Source organism: Nerophis ophidion, linkage group LG24 (genome assembly GCF_033978795.1).
Source record: "Nerophis ophidion isolate RoL-2023_Sa linkage group LG24, RoL_Noph_v1.0, whole genome shotgun sequence".
Taxonomy (NCBI): domain Eukaryota; kingdom Metazoa; phylum Chordata; class Actinopteri; order Syngnathiformes; family Syngnathidae; genus Nerophis; species Nerophis ophidion.
The window spans coordinates 30332654-30353849 of NC_084634.1; the positions used below are offsets into that span (position 1 = coordinate 30332654).

At 43.6% G+C, this 21196-nt stretch overlaps 1 protein-coding gene across 13 annotated transcripts in view; it reads left to right on the forward strand.

The window, feature by feature from the left end:
* The window catches only part of ptprk (protein tyrosine phosphatase receptor type K), a 240816-nt gene that overhangs the window by 57010 nt on the left and 162610 nt on the right, over positions 1–21196 (forward strand). The window lies entirely within an intron of this gene.

The following is a 21196-nucleotide window of genomic DNA, read 5'->3' on the forward strand; positions in this document are numbered from 1 at the left end:
TTGGAGAGGAGGAAAGCAATGGATGTCGAGCGGGTCTAACATGATACTGTGAAAGTTCAATCTATAATGGATCCAACACAGTCGCGAGAGTCCAGTCCAAAGCGGATCCAACACAGCAGCGAGAGTCCCGTTCACAGCGGAGCCAGCAGGAAACCATCCCAAGCGGAGGCGGATCAGCAGCGCAGAGATGTCCCCAGCCGATACACAGGCAAGCAGTACATGGCCACCGGATCGGACCGGACCCCTTCCACAAGGGAGAGTGGGACATAGAAGAAAAAGAAAAGAAACGGCAGATCAACTGGTCTAAAAAGGGAGTCTATTTAAAGGCTAAAGTATACAAATGAGTTTTAAGGTGAGACTTAAATGCTTCTACTGAGGTGGCATCTCGAACTGTTACCGGGAGGGCATTCCAGAGTACTGGAGCCCGAAATGAAAAAGCTGTATAGCCCGCAGACTTTTTTTGGGCTTTGGGAATCACTAATAAGCCGGAGTCCTTTGAACGCAGATTTCTTGCTGGGACATATGGTACAATACAATCGGCAAGATAGGCTGGAGCTAGACCGTGTAGTATTTTATACGTAAGTAGTAAAACCTTAAAGTCACATCTTAAGTGCACAGGAAGCCAGTGCAGGTGAGCCAGTACAGGAGTAATGTGATCAAACTTTCTTGTTCTTGTCAAAAGTCTAGCAGCCGCATTTTGTACCAACTGTAATCTTTTAATGCTAGACATGGGGAGACCCGAAAATAATACGTTACAGTAGTCGAGGATACATCAAATATATACCAAAAGTATATATTTGAACCGATAATAATTTCCGGTACCTGGGACTTGATACCGGTACTCAACGGTACCAATTTTTGGTACTTTTGTGCATTTTAATAAATCTCACTGGATCGGTTCGCAGCCGAGTGTGAAGCGACTTGGGATGGGAATCAACACTTCCAAGTCCGAGTCCATGGTTCTTGGCCGGAAAAGGGTGGAGTGCCATCTCCGGGTTGAGGAGGAGATCTTGTCCCAAGTGGAGGAGTTCGAGTAACTCGTAGTCTTGTTCACGAGTGAGGGAAGAGTGATCGTGAGGTCGACAGGCGGATCAGTGCGGCGTCTTCAGTTATGTGGACGCTGCATCGATCCGTTGTGGTGAAGAAGATGCTAAGCTGGAAGGCAAAGCTCTCAATTTACTGGTTGATCTACGTTCCTATCCTCACCTATGGTCATAATCCAAAGCTTATGACCGAAAGGACAAGATCACGGGTACAAGTGGTCGAAATGAGCTCCCTCCGCCAAGTGGCACGGCTCTCCCTTAGAGATAAGGTGAGAAGCTCGGTCATCCGGGAGGAGCTCAAACTAAAACCGCTTCTCCTCCACATCAAGAGGAGCCAGATGAGGTAGTTCGGGCATCTGGTCAGGATGCCACTTGAACACCTCCCTAGGGAGGTGTTTCGGGCACGTCCGACCGGTAGGAGGCCATGAGGAAGACCCAGGAAACGTTGGGAAGACTGTCTCCCGGCTGGCCTGGAAACGCATCGGGATCCCCCAGAGGAGCTGGACAAAATGGCTGGGGAGAGGAAAGTCTGGGCTTCCCTGCTTAGGCTGCTGCCCCCGGGACCCGACCTCTGATAAGCTGAAGAAAATGGATGGATGGATGGATGTTTTTGACTTTTTTTATTGCAACATTTCAAATTGAGCTGTTTTATTATCATATCATTTGCAAGTATGACATGATGTTAGATTGCAGTAGTGTATAGTTTATGGTGTTTTTGTTGCAGCCTAAAAAGTTTAAATACTGTAAGTATTGTACATATTACACACCAGCTATTTGATATTAACGCGCATCTTATTTGTCATTTTCATGAACGCACATGTGAACTCACAAATACTAATCCGTAGCATGTCGGGATGATGTTCGAAACCATTTCTCCCGATTGTTCGGTAAGAAAAGAACTGATTCCATGGATTCGAATCCCTTTTTGAGAACCTGTTCCTGTTGTCGAAGCCACTATACCGTATTTTCGTGACCATAGGGGGCACCGTATCATAAGGAGCCGTGTTAGTTACGAGTGTTATTTCTGTATTTAACGCTTACATAAGGTTAAACATACGCTAGCATGCACGGGCGCTGTTTTAAAAAGGCAGCAGGAGCAAAGCGGAGTTCGGTTGTACTTTATTGAAGTATTTATCAATGTATTCACATTATTTTTTGATCAATCCTCATCCACAAATCCATCAGAGTCCTCATCTTTTCTGTGTCCGAAATGAACAGCTGGGAAAGTTCTCTGTCAAACACGCCAGATTCCCTCTCCTCATTTTCAAAGTTAGTTTCGTTATCCATTAGCATAGCAAGCTAGCACAACAGTAAAAGCCGACTTCTCTTGCCCAGTTGTGCGTATGGATTCGCTACCGTGCTGGTCCCCTTCTTCGTCACATATTGCTTCAACAGGAGGTCGAATGTGAGTGTTTATGTACAACGCACGTAGCAGCACTATATGCTCACTGGGGGCGTGTCCTTAGCGTCCTCTCTCACCTGAAACTTTCCCCCTATAACGGCCACATGCTGTCCTCAGTCACGTCCACTTTTCCACCATATAAACAGTGTGTCGGCCCAGTCTTATAACATGTGTATGGCTTTTGGAACTCAGTGCACACACAACAAACTATCTGGATTCGATAGGAGATTCCTTAAGGAATCGGTTCGCTAAGAGGATTCGATAATGGGCTCAAACTCGATAAAGTTTTTAACCAACATCATCCCTAGTAACATTAGATTAGATTAGATAGTACTTTATTTATTCCGTCAGGAGAGTTCCTTCAGGAAAATTAAAATTTTCAGCACAATCCCATTCAAGTTTAGACAAACATTACAGGGAGACAGAACAGGATCGCTGACGGGTCTGTCGGCTTCCAGCGCCCCTTACAAAAAAGATGAGATACAGGTAAACAAGGGGGGGGGGGGGGGATGGGAGAAAAAAATAGAAGATTCAAATAAAAATCAGTCTTAGCCTGGGCTCTGGAGAGTGGGGTGCAGACTGAGGCCAAGGGAAAAAAACAAAAAAAAACAACAACTCATAGCCATAGTACACATCCCTCTTACATGTGTGTAAGAGGGAAACATCAAACATCAAAGAACACAGAGGACATTAAAGACATTAAAGCAGCAGATACAACCAGACACTTCTACATACAGCTGTGAATAAAAAGTTAAAGAAACATATACACTCCGGTGGCCTCTGCGGTGTTCCACGCCATCGTTCGCTAGGGTGGAGGGAGCATGGCCAGAGGCAGGAGCAGACCCAACAAAGCAACCAAGACAGCCGACTCCACTCTCGGCCAGTGTCCAGTCTGCATGGATGAGCGAGGATACGTCCAAGGTGACTGAGATGTCCGACACCTGCTCACCCAGCCAAGACACCGCAAAGCCTCTCCGTCCCAGCGCTCAGTGCTAGCTCCGCAGCCCTGTCCCCTCATCCGCATCTCCTCCAGTCCCTCCAAACCGACTCCGGTGTGGCAGACACCCAGCAGCTGGTCTCCATGGCCAAAAGGCTCCCGGGAGGCAGATCCAGAAGTCCCCAAAAAAAGCACCACAGAGGTCACGAAAGTGGCACCTCTTGTCACACAGTCCCAAAGGGTCCCGGACCAAAAAGCAAAAAAAATATAATAAAACATGAAAACAAGAGGGAAACACAAAAGGATGACACAAGAGCACATAGCTCCTGCCAACAGCAGCCACTACAGCAGCGCAATCTTGGAAAAAAAAGCCATTTTGTATCAGTGCATTTTTGGAAAAGTGGAGATGTACTTCCTTACTTTGGAGCATTTTTCAAGTCAATGTCTTTGTTGGCATTGAAAATTGCAACATTAGCTCAAGGTAGTTTGGCTGAGTCCTCTCTCCATGCTGCTGGGGTGATCGCCAAGTGCCAAAGTGCGAAAAGCCAGCAAGCAGGTGTGACGTCACACGCAAACCAGGTACCGTAACAAGGCACTGTATGATTTTACGTGCATAGGACCAGCGAGATACAGTCGGTGCCAAAAAAAGTGTCGGATTCGGTACCCATCCGTAGTTGACACTGAGATTGACAATTGACACTCAAGTGTACTGTTGATGTTTCCATGGTCCTACATTTCTTGCTATTTGACTAACTTCAAAGAGAATAGTTATGATAAATGATTCTTAAACTTTTTTCCCATTTGACTTTTAACAGTAAACGTGATCATAGGCCCAGTATCAGTACTGAGTCAGCCAGGATTTTGAGGTCAAGGGTGCGGTTAAGGGGAGGAGGGAAGTAGCCGGTTCAGACTTGTTGTTTGGGGATTTAGCTACTCAATTACCAGCTGTGCTCTGAGGTCTGAGATGAGCCGGAGAGTGCCGCCAAAGGGCTTAATTATTACTCCCCCCTGTCCCGTTTTGCATCCCGCACATATTGACATGGCCCCTGACCATGGTTTATGGACTTGTCTTTAAGTGGTGTCGTCATCTGCGGTCTCTTTTAGTTTCAGCTTTCTTTGCCACTGTGGCAAATGCTTGACAAAACAGTCATATTTCACAATGATCTCTTGCATTTTACATTAAGGGTCTGAAGCAGGAATTCTAGTTCCAGCATGTATAGTACAGTGTGTCTAGCGGGAAAAATGGCTCAACTTTCCTGAGAATGGGTGAAATCTGACTCCCTCTGGACTTTTGGGTGAACTCACTCATGGACACTAAAGCACTAAGTGGCAGGGGAGATACCAATCGGGCAAGGGTTTTTTCCCTGCCCCCCAATCTTTTTTGCACTTTCTTTTGCACTGACGTGACGGAGACGTAGAATTCCCACATTGAAACGGGCGAGTTATAGAGGCTTTTGTCAGCGCCAAGCACTCTTCGTCCTCCACCTCCTGACTCGTGTCCCCTGCCTTATCTTCAGTCTGCGTTTGAAGTGGACGAAATGTCAGCATGAAATGGGAAGAAAAGTACCAGAGAGGTGACTAGTATCTGAAAATGTCACTGGAAGTCGTCAAGCACTGCCGACTGTGTTTTAAGATATGGAGACACAATGTATATACTGTGACTGAATAGACTGTCAACTAAATCCCCAGAAAGGTTTGACTGTTAACAAAATAATTTAGAATGTTTAAAGATGCTGCCACTGCAGTATAATTAATATTACAAAATAATTAAATGAAATGCAGACTTCTATCAAAGCCTAACAATCGTAATTAAATGTAATCGACAAAAGGTTGTCCACATAAAATGCCCGAATTTTGCCTTTAAGAGTCTGGAATTATTTAGAGAGATTGCAGTGTGGAATAATGTTAACAGTAACAGGGGGAATAAATGTTTCGGTTTCTTTTTTTTCCAGTTACCCCGCCCTCTGATTACACAAATAATAAAAAAAATCTACTGGGGCAAAACCCCAGAGGTGAACTGAACGATGTCTGGTGTGATACGTTATTTTCTGTGACTGTATGTTATGGTGCTGGTTAAAAAAAAAAATCCCTAGAATTTATAAAATCATATAGACATTCCTCAGAGATTTTGGTATTTTATTTATTATTAACAGTCATCATACTGTATAACGTAAAACAGTACATTAAAATCGATACAAACAAAAAGTGTTACAGTATCAATAATTAAATACACTAGTTAATAATTGTATTATTAATATAGGTCTAACATTAATTTTATTGACCCCTAGGGGAAAACTTTAGTCATGTGGGTAATGATCTTAAGTGTAATTGTCAACTGTCGTCTCTTTCTATTTATTCATTTTTAAATAATCTATTTTGTATTTTGTTTTTTGGGGCTTCACGGTGGAAGAGGGGTTAGTGCGTCTGCCTCACAATACAGAAGCCTTGTAGTCCTGGGTTCAATCCCAGGCTCAGGATCTTTCTGTGTGGAGTTTGCATGTTCTCCCCGTGAATGCGTGGGTTCCCTCCGGGTACTCTGGCTTCCTCCCACTTCCAAAGAGACATGTACCTGGGGATAGGTTGATTGGCAACACTAAATTGGCCCTAGTGTGTGAATGTGAGTGTGAATGTTGTCTGTCTATCTGTGTTGGCCCTGCGATGAGGTGGCAACTTGTCCAGGGTGTACCCCGCCTTCCGCCCGATTGTAGCTGAGATAGGCGCCAGCGCCCCCCACGACCCCAAAAGGGAATAAGCGGTAGAAAATGGATGGATGGATGGATATTTTGTTTTTTTATTTACTGGAATGCATATAGTCCATAGTACAGTTATTTATGAAGTAACTTGCCACGAAGATCATTTAATGCAGTTATGGCTTACCTGTTTCTTTGGCATATAAAGCTGCACCATATTGGACGTATTAGACCCTTCAGCCGCACCTTTCTTTTGGCAGGTTTTGAAAATGGTTGAGCCATCGTCTTCAGTGACTCTACTTTTTAAGTACCGTATTTTTCGTACTGTAAGGCGCACTTAAATTCCTTTAATTTTCTCAACATTTTATAGTGCGTTTTATGAAGGTGCGTCCTATGAATGGATTAATTTCGGTTTTGCTTACCGACCTGGAAGCAGTCACACATAAGCGATACATGTGGACTGCAGGTTGACGCCTGTTCAATAAATGGCGGTATCAAGCACCTGTAAGCAAGCAACGCCAAAACTTTAGTTTCATTGAGAATAATAGAACATTACTGCCCCAAAATCTGCCAATGTTTTGATGGATTGCAGGAGCACTGCAGCTACTGTAGTCAGACTTATGTGCTTGAATTTAAGGGTATTATTATGGTGTGTGTGTATAAGGACCCCAAATTGGCACCCATTAGGAGACATATTATCTGGCGTTTTGTTTCGCAATATTGTGCAAAACCAAATTTTTTCACCTATTGGTACCTGCTGATGTGTATTTGGGATCTGCATAAGTCCACAAAGAAGTATTTTAAATGTAGAAAAAAAATCATATGACCCCTTTAATGCGCCTTATAATCAATCTGCCAATGTTTTGATGGATTGCAGGAGCATTGCAGCTACTGTAGTCAGATGTGTGTGCTTGAATTTAAGGGTATTATTATGGTGTGTGTGTATAAGGACCCCAAATTGGCGCCCATTAGGAGACATATTATCTGGCGTTTTGTTTCGCAATATTGTGTAAAACCAAATTTTTTCACCTATTGGTACCTGCTGATGCGTATTTGGGATCTGCATAAGTCCACAAAGAAGTATTTTTAAATGTAGAAAAAAAATCATATGACCCCTTTAATGTGCCTTATAATCAATCCGGTGTAAAAATAGATCTGAATAGACACGCTCATTGGCAGTACACCTTATAATCTGGTGCAGCCAATGGTTCGAAAAGCCTATTTTTTGGTTGGAAAAAGTTTGCTGCTTTACCCTGCTGGCATTTTCTAAGCTAATTTGGCATACTAGCTCGTCTCATGATAGGTGCGTATAAGCGCGTGCACCTCTATGGTTGGGCCAAAAAATGTCTAAGTGTGGACTGAAACACACAGTGTTGTCGAGCCGACACAATTAAATAACTGATTTTTTTTTAATTACGGTTGCTGTGAAAGTGGTTAATTGTTGCATCTCTATCTGTAGTAGTTAAATCCAGCACAAAAGAAATTATTGATGAAATGTTTTCATTCCCAAGTTATATCCTGACAAAAACCTGAAAACGGTTATGTTGGCGAGGCCATAATAGAGCAATTTTCAGATAGTTTTTTTCAACTGCTTTCCAATTAAGCCTTAAAATCTTTTGAACTACATACGGAACTCAAAAAGGCCCATTGTGTCTCGCTTTTTGTTTGCAGATCAAATATTGGCCTAATTGCCCTCTTTCGCCTCATTGAATAACACGTTTTCCAGAGAATTCCGTCCTGACAATTCAAACCCTCAAAATGAGGGCTATTTACTGACACGAGCAATTTAAAGGAGGACAACTTGGAATATATTGTGGATTTTGTCTTGAATAATATGCCGACACGCGGTGAAGGAGGTCATGGCTGCCTTGAATAAAGCACCAGTCCACTTATTCATCAGTTTAGTCAAGTTGATGGAGACCTTGCAAAATGGCTGGAGTTTGAATTGCCGTTCAAAAAATAGCATTAACCCTAGGAGAGAGGAGCAGAGCGAGAGGTGACGATTGGCATGGATGGAGGGACACAAGGAGAAACGCATTACTATTTTACTTTCAATGCAAACTCCTGAATCAGCAAAATACACGCACATAGACTGCACATACACACACACACACACACACACACACACACAGAGCTCAGATTCAATTACGGCATTGTGAGATGAAGGAGAAGTTCTTCAGCCTTCAGCACTTCCAATTAAACTACAGCTCATGTGTCTGCGTGTGTTTCAGTGCAAGTCATGTGTATTTGGGTGTATGATTGCACGTGTATATGGTTACCAGGCGAGGTGTGTGCGGGTGTATGTATGTGTATGGGTCCCGGCTTTGATGGCGTTGCGCTATAAGGCCCACTGAAGTGTGACGGAAAAAGAGAGAGGGTGCGAGTGGGAGTGTGTCAGCCTCTCTAATGTCACCTTGTATCATTTCAGGTTAATTTCACCTCTTCTCAGACATGGGGAGAGAACAAAAAAAAAAGTAAAGATGAGACCGAGAGAGTAAATAAGGCAACTTTATTGGTATCCTTTGCAGTCGGAAGTCATTGCAAAACAAAGACATATATTTAAAGCAAAAAATAGCTATTGTGGAAAATGCCTTTTCCGTTTTGACTTCAGGGGTGCAAATAATACAAAACAAGTTGATGACCGCTAGAATATTTGGACTCGTGCTTGAATTTGGTGCATTTTAAATGATGCATAGAGAGAGACACCTGGATGATTAACATTATTTTCATCTAAAGAGATATTTTGCTCATAGCATCAGCATGAAATGCTTTGAAAATAGGGATGTCCCGATCCGATATTGATATCGGAAATCGGTCCGATATTAGCCAAAAAAGTGAATATCGGATTTTATCGGACTGAATCTAAAAACTCCGATATAAGCGCTCCGATATAAGCTGTCCTTTTGCCGCTGCAGCACTTCTATAATAGGTGACTGGTTTGATCACACTCCAACACAGTAGGTGGCGGCAATGCCCCTTAATTAAAGTTGGTGGCGGCCGCGGAAGAAGAGCGTCTCTGATCCAGCATGCACAGCCCACGTGATCACAACAACGACAACGCGTGTGCTCAGCAAAGTGTAGTGATGACGGCTGTGTGGAAGTATTTTAACTCACAGCATGCCGAAATGCTTATCTTCTTAAAAAAAAATCTCCACATTATGCTCGGACTGCAGAAAGTGGAGAAGGAGGAGGAGGAGGAGTAGTAAGGGTAGTCAGCACTGACCGATAATTATTTGTTTTATGCTCTTGTTATTAGAGTGATATGTTTATTGTGTTTACACTATTCTTCAGTGAAGACTAAGAGTAATTACTACATTGTTTTGGGCATAGTCAGTCAGTGAAACTGGAGCTGTGAACTCTTAATTTAGAGCAGTTGGACATTGGACAATATTGTGTTGTTATTGCGGTTTTTGTCCCTGCCCACAGTTGTTTCCAACATATGCTGACAGTAAAAAAATAACTGAAGTGAACTTGAATTGTTTGCACTTTAAAATGTTTTTTGTTTTTTTTATTGGATTTATTTAGGTTATTTTTCAGGGTCTTCTAATTTATTTTTAATTTATTCTTTTCAATTGTATAATTATGTTGGTATTAGTGGTTATTTTGCACTTTAAATATAACATTTTGTTTTTATTGGATTTGTTGAGGTAATACTCTTATGTTGAAGGTTAAAATTTATGTAACCAATTGGTTAATAATAAATGGGTCAGTTTTTCCTATACCTACTCTTGCTGACTATTGTTTTCTGTTTTAACACTACAACATCAGTAACAGTAACATCACTTTATCAAGCCTTTTCTAACATTCTACAAAACAAAATAAGGAATAAATATATGTATGATTCGTGCCTATATCGTATCGTATTGATATCGGTATCGGCAAATAATCAAGGCTACAATATCGGTATCGTATCGGAAGTGAAAAAGTTGTATCGGGACATCCCTATTTGAAAAGCAGTTTTATTTACTGACTGTAACTTAGGAGGAGAGAGATGATTACTAAAAAGCATACAAAGTCAAAGGCATTTGTAAATATGTTTAAATTGAACCACTGATCTTCAAGTAGGTTCCTCCAAGTATTACTAAAACACTGAAAAGACATGCACCTGGGGATAGGTTGATTGGCAAGACTAAAATTGGCCCTCGTGTGTGAATGTGAGTGTGAATGTTGTCTGTCTGTCTTTGTTGGCACTGTGATGAGGTGGCAACTTGTCCAGGGTGTACCGAATGCAGCTGAGATAGGCTCCAGCAACCCCAAAAAGGGACAATCAGTAAAAAATAGATGGATGGATGTTTCATAATGGCATGCGGATGTAAGCGGAAGTAACCAGACTAAAAAACAGGAGCTGTTGGTGCTGTAGTAAACGAATAAGGACTCCGAATACAGATATTATGATTTTTTTTTTTACTACATTTAAAACACTTCGTTGTGGTCTACATCAGTGGTCCCCAACCACCGGGCCGCGGAATAATTTTTAATTTATTTTTATTAAAAAATAAATAAAATTAAATTAAAAAAACTAATAAAAATGTATTAAATCAACATAAAAAACACAATATACACTTACAATTAGTGCACCAACCACAAAAACCTCCCTTTTTCATGACAAAAACGTCCCTTTTTCATGACAAAGGGAAAAAAAAAAAAAAAAAAGACCCCCCCCTTCCCCCCTTCCGGGCCGCGGGACAAATTACTAAGCGTTGACCGGTCTGCGGATACAAAAAGGTTGGGGACCACTGGTCTACATAACATGTCATGCTGGCTCTTTTGTCGAAATGTTGCATAGACTACCTTTTACAGACAGTTTTTATGTTGCTTTTCATGTTGTTCTTGCCAGTTCCAGTTCCATATATTCTCAGGAGAGAAGCACGAATTATGATATACAGTAAACCTACAGGTAGCAGGGAAGCGAGGAAACAGACAACCACTCGATGATGTAAACATAGGCACACACGGAAGTGATCACGTCGCTGCTATAAATAGTTTCTCTGCGTTAGTGCTTATAATAACAATATCACTAATACTTGGTTAATGTTCAAGTCCCGAATTGTGGGTGCTTTTTGAATGGTTATTTATCGGATTTTATGGGCGGAATAGTGGAGCTCCCATTGGCTCCACTGTGAGCGGACCTTTATTTACGTTTATTTAGTATTTAGATTGCAATAAAAAAAATATATCCGTCATGTCTTTCCTAATGATTGTAAAAAATTCCAAAGAAAGTGCTGTTCCCCTTTAGGATGGGCTGTTTTGTGGATGGTCTTATTTACTTGCCTCCACTTGGACTGCATCTTCTGCCCGCCATCTTTGTTGAAGTTTTTAAAGTTAAAGTACCAATGATTGTCACACACACACTAGGTGTGGTGAAATTTGTCCTCTGCATTTGACCCATCCCCTTGATCACCCCCTGGGAGGTGAGGGGAGCAGTGGGCAGCAGCTGTGCCGTGCCCGGGAATCATTGAGGTGATTTAACCCCCAATTCCAACCCTTGATGCTGACTGCCAAACAGGGAGGTAATGGGTCCCATTTTTTTGTAGTCTTTGGTATGTCTTTATCACTTCCATACCAAGATTACTGACAGATATTAGCTAGAACTATACGCTACCTTGTATTAGAAATACAAGATTGGATTGGCAGACCGGGGTGGTGGTTCCTCTCTTTAAGAAGGGGGACCGGAGGGTGTGTTCCAACTATCGTGGGATCACACTCCTCAGCCTTCCCGGTAAGGTTTATTCAGGTGTACTGGAGAGGAGGCTACGCCGGATAGTCGAACCTCGGATTCAGGAGGAACAGTGTGGTTTTCGTCCCGGTCGTGGAACTGTGGACCAACTCTATACTCTCGGCAGGGTTCTTGAGGGTGCATAGGAGTTTGCCCAACCAGTCTACATGTGCTTTGTGGACTTGGAGAAGGCATTCGACCGTGTCCCTCGGGAAGTCCTGTGGGGAGTGCTCAGAGAGTATGGGGTATCGGACTATCTTATTGTGGCGGTCCGCTCCCTGTACGATCAGTGCCAGAGCTTGGTCCGCATTGCCGGCAGTAAGTCGAACACATTTCCAGTGAGGGTTGGACTCCGCCAAGGCTGTCCTTTGTCACCGATTCTGTTCATAACTTTTATGGACATAATTTCTAGGCGCAGTCAAGGCGTTGAGGGGTTCCGGTTTGGTGACCGCAGGATTAGGTCTCTGCTTTTTGCAGATGATGTGGTCCTGATGGCTTCATCTGACCGGGATCTTCAGCTCTCACTGGATCGGTTTGCAGCCGAGTGTGAAGCGACCGGAATGAGAATCAGCACCTCCAAGTCCGAGTCCATGGTTCTCGCCCGGAAAAGGGTGGAATGCCATCTCCAGGTTGGGGAGGAGACCCTGCCCCAAGTGGAGGAGTTCAAGTACCTAGGAGTCTTGTTCACGAGTGAGGGAAGAGTGGATCGTGAGATCGACAGGCGGATCGGTGCGGCGTCTTTAGTAATGCGGACGTTGTACCGATCCGTTGTGGTGCAGAAGGAGCTGAGCCGGAAGGCAAAGCTCTCAATTTACTGGTCGATCTACGTTCCCATCCTCACCTATGGTCATGAGCTTTGGGTCATGACCGAAAGGATAAAATCACGGGTACAAGCGGCCGAAATGAGTTTCCTCCGCCGTGTGGCGGGGCTCTCCTTTAGAGATAGGGTGAGAAGCTCTGCCATCCGGGAGGAACTCAAAGTAAAGCCGCTGCTCCTCCACATCGAGAGGAGCCAGATGAGGTGGTTCGGGCATCTGGTCAGGATGCCACCCGAACGCTTCCCTAGGGAGGTGTTTAGGGCACGTCCAACCGGTTGGAGGCCACGGGGAAGACCCAGGACACGTTGGGAAGACTATGTCTCCCGGCTGGCCTGGGAACGCCTCGGGATCCCCCGGGAAGAGCTAGACGAAGTGGCTGGGAAAAGGGAAGTCTGGGCTTCCCTGCTTAGGCTGCTGCCCCCGCGACCCGACCTTGGATAAGCGGAAGAAGATGGATGGATGGATGTATTAGAAATGGCAACAGTGAAAGATGCATGTACATGTACGAGCCAGAAGATAGAGAAAAAGAAGAAACTTACTGACTACAGCGGCTGACTACAACGGTGGACTCGCGCTAAGCTCTCTGATGTAAAACAAAACGATATTAGGAGCTATCGGTTAACAAGATATGTCAAAAACGTTACAGAACAGAGGGAAATTATAAAGGAAGGCAATGGTAAATGGTAAATGGGTTGTACTTGTATAGCGCTTTTCTACCACTTTTTAAGGAGCCCAAAGCGCTTTGACAGTATTTCCACATTCGCCCATTCACACACACATTCACACACAGACAGTGGGAGCTGCCATGCAAGGCGCTCACCAGGACCCATCAGGAGCAATGGTGAAGTGTCTTGCCCAAGGACACAACGGACATGACTAGGATGGTAGAAGGTGGGGATTGAACCAGTAACCCTCAGATTACTGGCACAGCCACTTTACCCAAATTCGCCACGCCGTCCCCCAAGATTGTTTATGAATATCTATGCAATGCCTCCACGGTTTAATTTAACTTTTTCGGGACTTATGGGATACCAAATACAAATAGGTAGGTACCATGAATTGATTAACGTGGACCCCGACTTAAACAAGTTGAAAAACTTATTCGGGTGTTACCATTTAGTGGTCAATTGTACGGAATATGTACTGAACTGTACAATCTACTAATAAAAGTATCAATCAATCCAAAAAAAACATCAAGTAAGAATAGTTGGACTTGCACAATAGATCCCCTTAAAGGTGGTGTTGTGCAAGTTTCACCTTGTAGCATCCTGACAGAGGCTCACTTTAGGCGCTTTAAACTTTATTGCTAACCTTAACAAGCTAACAGCAGTGCTCGCTTCCAACAACGCACGCCCATTTCACCAGCGAACGCAACATGACTCTTCTTAATCATGCACAAATCTCTGTCATGGCCAAGTGCATTCACGAACCCACTTGTCGTGTTTTTCATTGCTGCGACGAATTGACAATTTGTTGTGGATTGTTTTCTTTTTTGTTGAATTTATTACTTCATGATTTTCATTGAAGTATTTAAATTACTATTGTGTTCAACTTGCATGTCACAGAATATTTGTTTTAAACCAAGTTATCAATTTTTCCGTACAAATTTGGGCACTATTACACATTAAAACATTTTTGTTCATACTGCATTAATATATACTCATTTCAAACTTTCATGCAGAGAAGGAAATCACAACTAAGTCAATTGACCAAAACTGTATTTATTAAAAATATTAGCAGGTGACTTTTCAAATTATGCTACATATTAGCAGTAATGCTACTTTTGGTAGCAACGCTTGTGCACCATCCATCCATCCATCCATTTATTTTCTACCGCTTATTCCCTTTTGGGGTCGCAGGGGGCGCTGGCGCCTCTCTCAGCTACAATCGGGCGGAAGGCGGGGTACACCCTGGACAATTCGCCACCTCATCGCAGGGCCAACACAGATAGACAGACAACATTCACACTCACATTCACACACTAGGGCCATTTTAGTGTTGCCAATCAACCTATCCCCAGGTGCATGTCTTTGGAAGTGGGAGGAAGCCGGAGTACCCGGAGGGAACCCACGCATTCACGGGGAGAACATGCAAACTCCACACAGAGAGATCCCGAGCCTGGATTTGAACCCAGGACTGCAGGACCTTCGTATTGTGAGGCAGACGCACTAACCCCTCTGCCACCGTGAAGCCCGCTTGTGCACCACAGTTGACAAATTAAAGTTGTCTATGAGACATATTCCCGCTTGAAGCCGAACCACCGCCAGACGATGGACCCCCTGCTGTTTTTATTGGAATTAATTTTTCCTTCATTCGCACCTTATTTCTCTCGTATTACCACTCGCACTGCTTCACTGGCATCATAGCTAACGTTACCCATGCTGCTACCTCTCTGCTCCTCGAGGGCGTACACGTATGTGACGTATGACGTGACAGTATGTGACATGTGTAAGTTTGTGCGCTTGCTGTCTGTGAGAAGGAGACACAAGAATTAGAGGAAAGAGCCTGTAATGCCCGCAGCTGAAAGCAACTGCGTTAAAACGTATACTCGAATATCACAATAGTCATTTTCTATATCGCACAGAGACGAACCCTAAACTAAATACTCAAGATTATCTTACATCATGCTCTATTGTCTCGTCATTTTCAAGCAAGTGCAGGGAGTCGTAAAGTACGTGAGAAAGACGTGAACTAATCGCAGGCCATCAAGAACCTTGTTCGTCAAGACATGTCAAATGACAAAACAGTATCCTGGCAATGGAATAATTGGCCCCAATAATGTAGTCATCATCTTAGTCGTTCGAACATGTATTTTTTCAAATGAAAAAAAAAATGTCCAGCATCGCGTGGACATCGGGGGCGGTACCTCTGGATTGGCAGACCGGGGTGGTGGTCCCTCTCTTTAAGAAGGGGGACCGGAGGGTGTGTTCCAACTATCGTGGGATCACACTCCTCAGCCTTCCCGGTAAGGTTTATTCAGGTGTACTGGAGAGGAGGCTTCGCCGGATAGTCGAACCTCGGATTCAGGAGGAACAGTGTGGTTTTCGTCCTGGTCGTGGAACTGTGGACCAGCTCTATACTCTCGGCAGGGTTCTTGAGGGTGCATGGGAGTTTGCCCAACCAGTCTACATGTGCTTTGTGGACTTGGAGAAGGCATTCGACCGTGTCCCTCAGGGAGTCCTGTGGGGAGTGCTCAGAGAGTATGGGGTACCGGACTGTCTTATTGTGGCAGTCCGCTCCCTATATGATCAGTGCCAGAGCTTGGTCCGCATTGCTGGCAGTAAGTCGAACACATTTCCAGTGAGGGTTGGACTCCGCCAAGGCTGTCCTTTGTCACCGATTCTGTTCATAACTTTTATGGACAGAATTTCTAGGCGCAGCCAAGGCGTTGAGGGGATCCGGTTTGGTGGCCACGGGATTAGGTCTCTGCTTTTTGCAGATGATGTAGTCCTGATGGCTTCATCTGACCGGGATCTTCAGCTCTCACTGGATCGGTTCGCAGCCGAGTGTGAAGCGACCGGAATGAGAATCAGCACCTCCAAGTCCGAGTCCATGGTTCTCGCCCGGAAAAGGGTGGAGTGCCATCTCCGGGTTGGGGAGGAGACCCTGCCCCAAGTGGAGGAGTTCAAGTACCTGGGAGTCTTGTTCACGAGTGGGGGAAGAGTGGATCGTGAGATCGACAGGCGGATCGGTGCGGCGTCTTCAGTAATGCGGACGTTGTATCGATCCGTTGTGGTGAAGAAGGAGCTGAAACGGAAGGCAAAGCTCTCAATTTACCGGTCCATCTACGTTCCCATCCTCACCTATGGTCATGAGCTTTGGGTCATGACCGAAAGGATAAGATCACGGGTACAAGCGGCCGAAATGAGTTTCCTCCGCCGGGTGGCGGGGCTCTCCCTTAGAGATAGGGTGAGAAGCTCTGCCATCCGGGAGGAACTCAAAGTAAAGCCGCTGCTCCTTCACATCGAGAGGAGCCAGATGAGGTGGTTCGGGCATCTGGTCAGGATGCCACCCGAACGCCTCCTTAGGGAGGTGTTTAGGGCACGTCCAGCTGGTAGGAGGCCACGGGGAAGACCCAGGACACGTTGGGAAGACTATGTCTCCCGGCTGGCCTGGGAACGCCTCGGGATCCCCCGGGAAGAGCTGGACGAGGTGGCTGGAGATAGGGAAGTCTGGGCTTCCCTGCTTGGGCTGCTGCCCCCGCGACCCGACCTCGGATAAGCGGAAGATGATGGATGGATGGATGGATGGAAAAATGTGTCAATGACTGCGTCACCACATTGGGTGAGGTTAATTCGTATACCTGTCTTGCATTACTTATATACAGTCTTTGAATCAACCTACTAATGCCACCTAACCACCTCTTGTACGCCTTAGCAGTTTTGCTCCTGATAACCATGGGTCAAGCTAATTATGACATATTACCATTGTTCACGCTTTCCCGCTGTCTCTTCTGGGGTAGCCTAAATCCGAACAGTGGAGCATTTACGTCTAACCTTTCAAAGGTTGGGGTGGGGGTCATGGCAAACGATGCACAATTTGGAGTGACAGGGACAAATGTGTTTCAAAAGGTTTCTGCAAACGCTACACAGTCTGTCCTGTGTCACTGTGTGCAATTATGTGTGTTGCTCCCTCTGCCCTTGAGCCTTTATCAAATTCCTCTAATTATTTTATTATGCAAATGAGACACCGTTATTCCATTAAGCAAGTCAGCCAATCACAGAAGCTGATTAGGAAGTGATTAGCATGCAGTCATGTTTCTCACTCTGTGTCCTTGTGAATGGAGTAGAGGGGGGCCGTAATGACCCATCTGGACACGAGCTCGTGCATATACTGTGAAACGCGTAACTAGATTACTTTTATAAAACAACCAGCATGTGCTTGTATTTGCTTAAATATACACACTATGTGAGGTTTCGCTATATACTTCATCATAGAACTGTATCTTTACATTTCAGTCTTTTAGTTTCACCTTTGCTGTCTGCAGCTGTTCTCTGTGGATTAGTCTGATAATTGTCCATAACCAGCATCAGGTGGCAGGCAGACAAGGTTAACGTCTACGCAGCAACGATAACAGACTTATAAGCCCTTGTGAAGTTTAAGTTGGTGGGAATATAGCAAGTCATATCCCTCAAACATCTGTTACTTCATTTTGCCTTCTTGTGTCCCAATTTGAAATGCAATTACTTTGCACAATCTTTATTCAAAAGTCTGTTTTTACAAAGATATGTTGCTTACTGTCTTCTTCCATATAGTAGTGGCTTTGAATCTAACCAATTAGGTTGGCTTTGGCCTGGGCCAATCTTAGATAAGTCAATTAATCGAGCGATAACTTTGCCAGCCTCGATAAATCGCCATGCATGTTTACGGTCTTCCTCTTTCATCGGTTTCAGCAGCTGCGTGTTTTATAGCAGAACAAAAGGAAGGGCGTATGGTGTCATTTGATTGATAAAAAATGGGGTCTCTAGCATCACAGTGCAACAACTTTTAACCCGTGACGAACACCGTTGCAAAGGTAGAAATATTTTAAAAATTTTTGTAAAATGTAAGTGTGTGAATATTTGGAACAAGGTGAGCCTGTCAACACTGAGGAGACATTTTGTCAAATATGCTCAAAAAAGGATGACGACAACAAAAAGTCCAATAGGACAAACTTGCATTCCCACTTGAAACCCAACTACCGACTCATTATTTTCAACTGGTAAAAGACGTGCACATGAAGAGGCAGAGCCTTTGTCCACACTCACTGAGGCGATTGGTAAACAATATCAGTGCCAACGAAACATGACAAAATGGTGTGCGCTCACAAAAAGTGTGGCTCACTTCATTTTCAAAGACATGCTACCTTTTAACACTGGTGAAAAACTTAGCATTCCAAATGTTTGACAGACATTTGTAATGTTGTCATGTCATGATAGTGTTTCCTAACTCGGAATCTGCCAGATCTAAGTTTTTTTTCTCAACTTTTCTTTTATATGACCTGTTGATACAGCTGCTTATACTTCCACACTTTAGGCTTACAAAGTTTCTAACTTGATTGTCAGTTAAGTAATGTACAACTTTACCTCTGCCTACATGTTAAATATTGAAGTGCAACTTTGTTGATCATTTATTTATTGTTTTGGTTGTGTATATTTGAGAGTCCCCCACACCCTCCTTTACAGAGACAAAACCTATTGTATTGCTTTTGGTTGTGAATTTAATGTATTTGCAACATTTTACTAACAGACCAAAGTATAATTTATTTACATTTTTTACTTTGAAATTTAAGTTTACATTCCAATTACAATGTTAAGATATACAAGAAATACAAGTTTATTGCAGTTGAAGGGGCATACTTGCATTATTATTATTATGTAGTATCATTACATCAGTGGTTAATTTGGTCTCAAAATACTATTGACAGTAATATTGTTTATCGGCAATAATTTGTAGGTCAATATATCGTTTTTATAATTTCTTATAGGCCCAGGTCTATAGCCAATTGACAATAAAGCGACTGTCCCTAATGTATACCAGGTTTATACTGTAATGTCCGCAGACACTTGCTGTTGTTGCTACGGACTACTCGTGACATGAAGCATGGTGTGCACACTTTGCTGTGTCCACTCATGCAGAGAACGACCAGACAGCAAGATGTAAACTGACACACACACTGTGGGGTACAGAAAGTCATGTAGTTTCACACATGCACGCATCAGCGAAATTAAGTTGCAAGCATATAAAGTCCAAACTAGATACATTGTGTGTTGTCAGAGTTCCTCTGCGTTCTACGTCGTGGTGTTTTTTGTTTTTTCCTTCACGTCATGTACGGAAGTAGCTTGCTGTGACAAAAAACTTAAAAGAACAGTATGGAACTGAACTGAATTGCACGGCGAGAGGCTGGTTTTAAGAGGAACGCCAAAGGGAATGTGATCCCATGCAACTCTAAGGCTGTGAGTCACAGCCGGCCATACAGCCAGCAGCCGAAAACAGTCACTTAGTTTGACGTTAACTTGTTTCTCCTGCGGCAGCGGCTGTGTCCTCTTGGTATCCCACTGTAGCTCCAGCTCAGATCAGTGGGGGATCTCAAGGCCTGTCATTTTGCTCTCCATCACGACCGCTGCGTCTCGCTCTAGGACACAGGTAGCTGTAGCACTAACCGAATACTTAGAGATTTATGTTGCTAGAAGTGCTTCTCCGTGGCACGTTTTGAGATACATAGATTATATTTTGGGGATATTAGAAGGACATCTGTGTAGATTAAAAAGTATCTCGGTTGTGGACGAGACAAATTATACTCAAGCTAAGACGTTCAGTTCGCCACAATATGGTTTGCATCAAAACCCTTCTAATTAATGATGAATGTGCAGTACAGTGTATTCACATTAGACTAAGACTGCTTTGACTCCTACTTCAGGAAATACAGGAAGAAAATTGTTCTTGTATTTTACCTGGACAAAGGACCTTACTAAATGTCCATAAACTTCACCAAAGTACTTAAGCATTCCAGATGTTTAAGTGTGCCCCTCGCTGCTTACATGAAACTGCGCCAGCATAATCAGATCATTTGCATGATCATTTTTTCCAAGCGTTTTTTAATCTCGTGTGGAACAATGGATCATTATCATTTGCAGGGCCAAAGTTATTAATCACTTAATCAATCACCAGCTGTCATGTTCGGTCGGTTAGTTTGATGAAACCAGCTTTAGGATGACAACATTTTGGAACGGGGAGATTATTCTTCATATTGTTAGTGTTGTTGTACCACCATCTTTGATATTATTTATAGATGGCTGGATAGATTTGTTCATATTGCCTCAGCTTTGCCAAGAAGAGCCTCATCTTGTCCCGACTAACAATTAGAGACTTGCATCAGATGGTCCTTAGCCTTTCTTCGCTGTTTATCTCAGAGCCATGTTATTAACACAAACCATGCATAGCTGTGGGGTCAATGAATCAGATAGCTAGCAGTAATCACCATGCTCTTCTTATCAGCAATATTGCCGGTACAAGCCACGTATCATCCGCAGTTGATTGGTTCTGCTGGCCACCAGGGACAGGCGGCGTCTCTCTGTATTAGTGCGGGTTCCTGTTCGGGCGGGTCCTATAGCGGCCAGCTCACACATGCGTGGCCAGAGGTGGTGGTGATGGGCTCAGATGATCAGCTGAAGGCTGCTGACGGTTGAGTCATGGGTGATCGTGTCTAACCTTGATGGATGACTGTTGGAGCTTCGACTCCTGGTGCTTTATTAACAAACTCGGACACAAGAACACAAAAAAGTAACATCCAGAGATGCATTTTAGATGCAATACAGAAGTATTGTCCAGGCAAGGCAAGTTTATTTATGGAGCACAATTTGTACGCAAGCCAGATCAAAGTGCTTTATAGATACATTAAATTATAAGAATTTGAATGAAATCTTGAATAACACCAGAAAATTATAAAATAACCTTTAAATAATTAAAATCAAATCAAAGAGTTTGATAAAATACCTTCGGTTTTCATATGCACTGTTAAATTAAACGTGTTTTCAGCCTGTATTTAAACACTTCTGGAAAACTTCCACATTCTCTGGAGCATAACACTGAAAATGCCGCCCTACGTGTG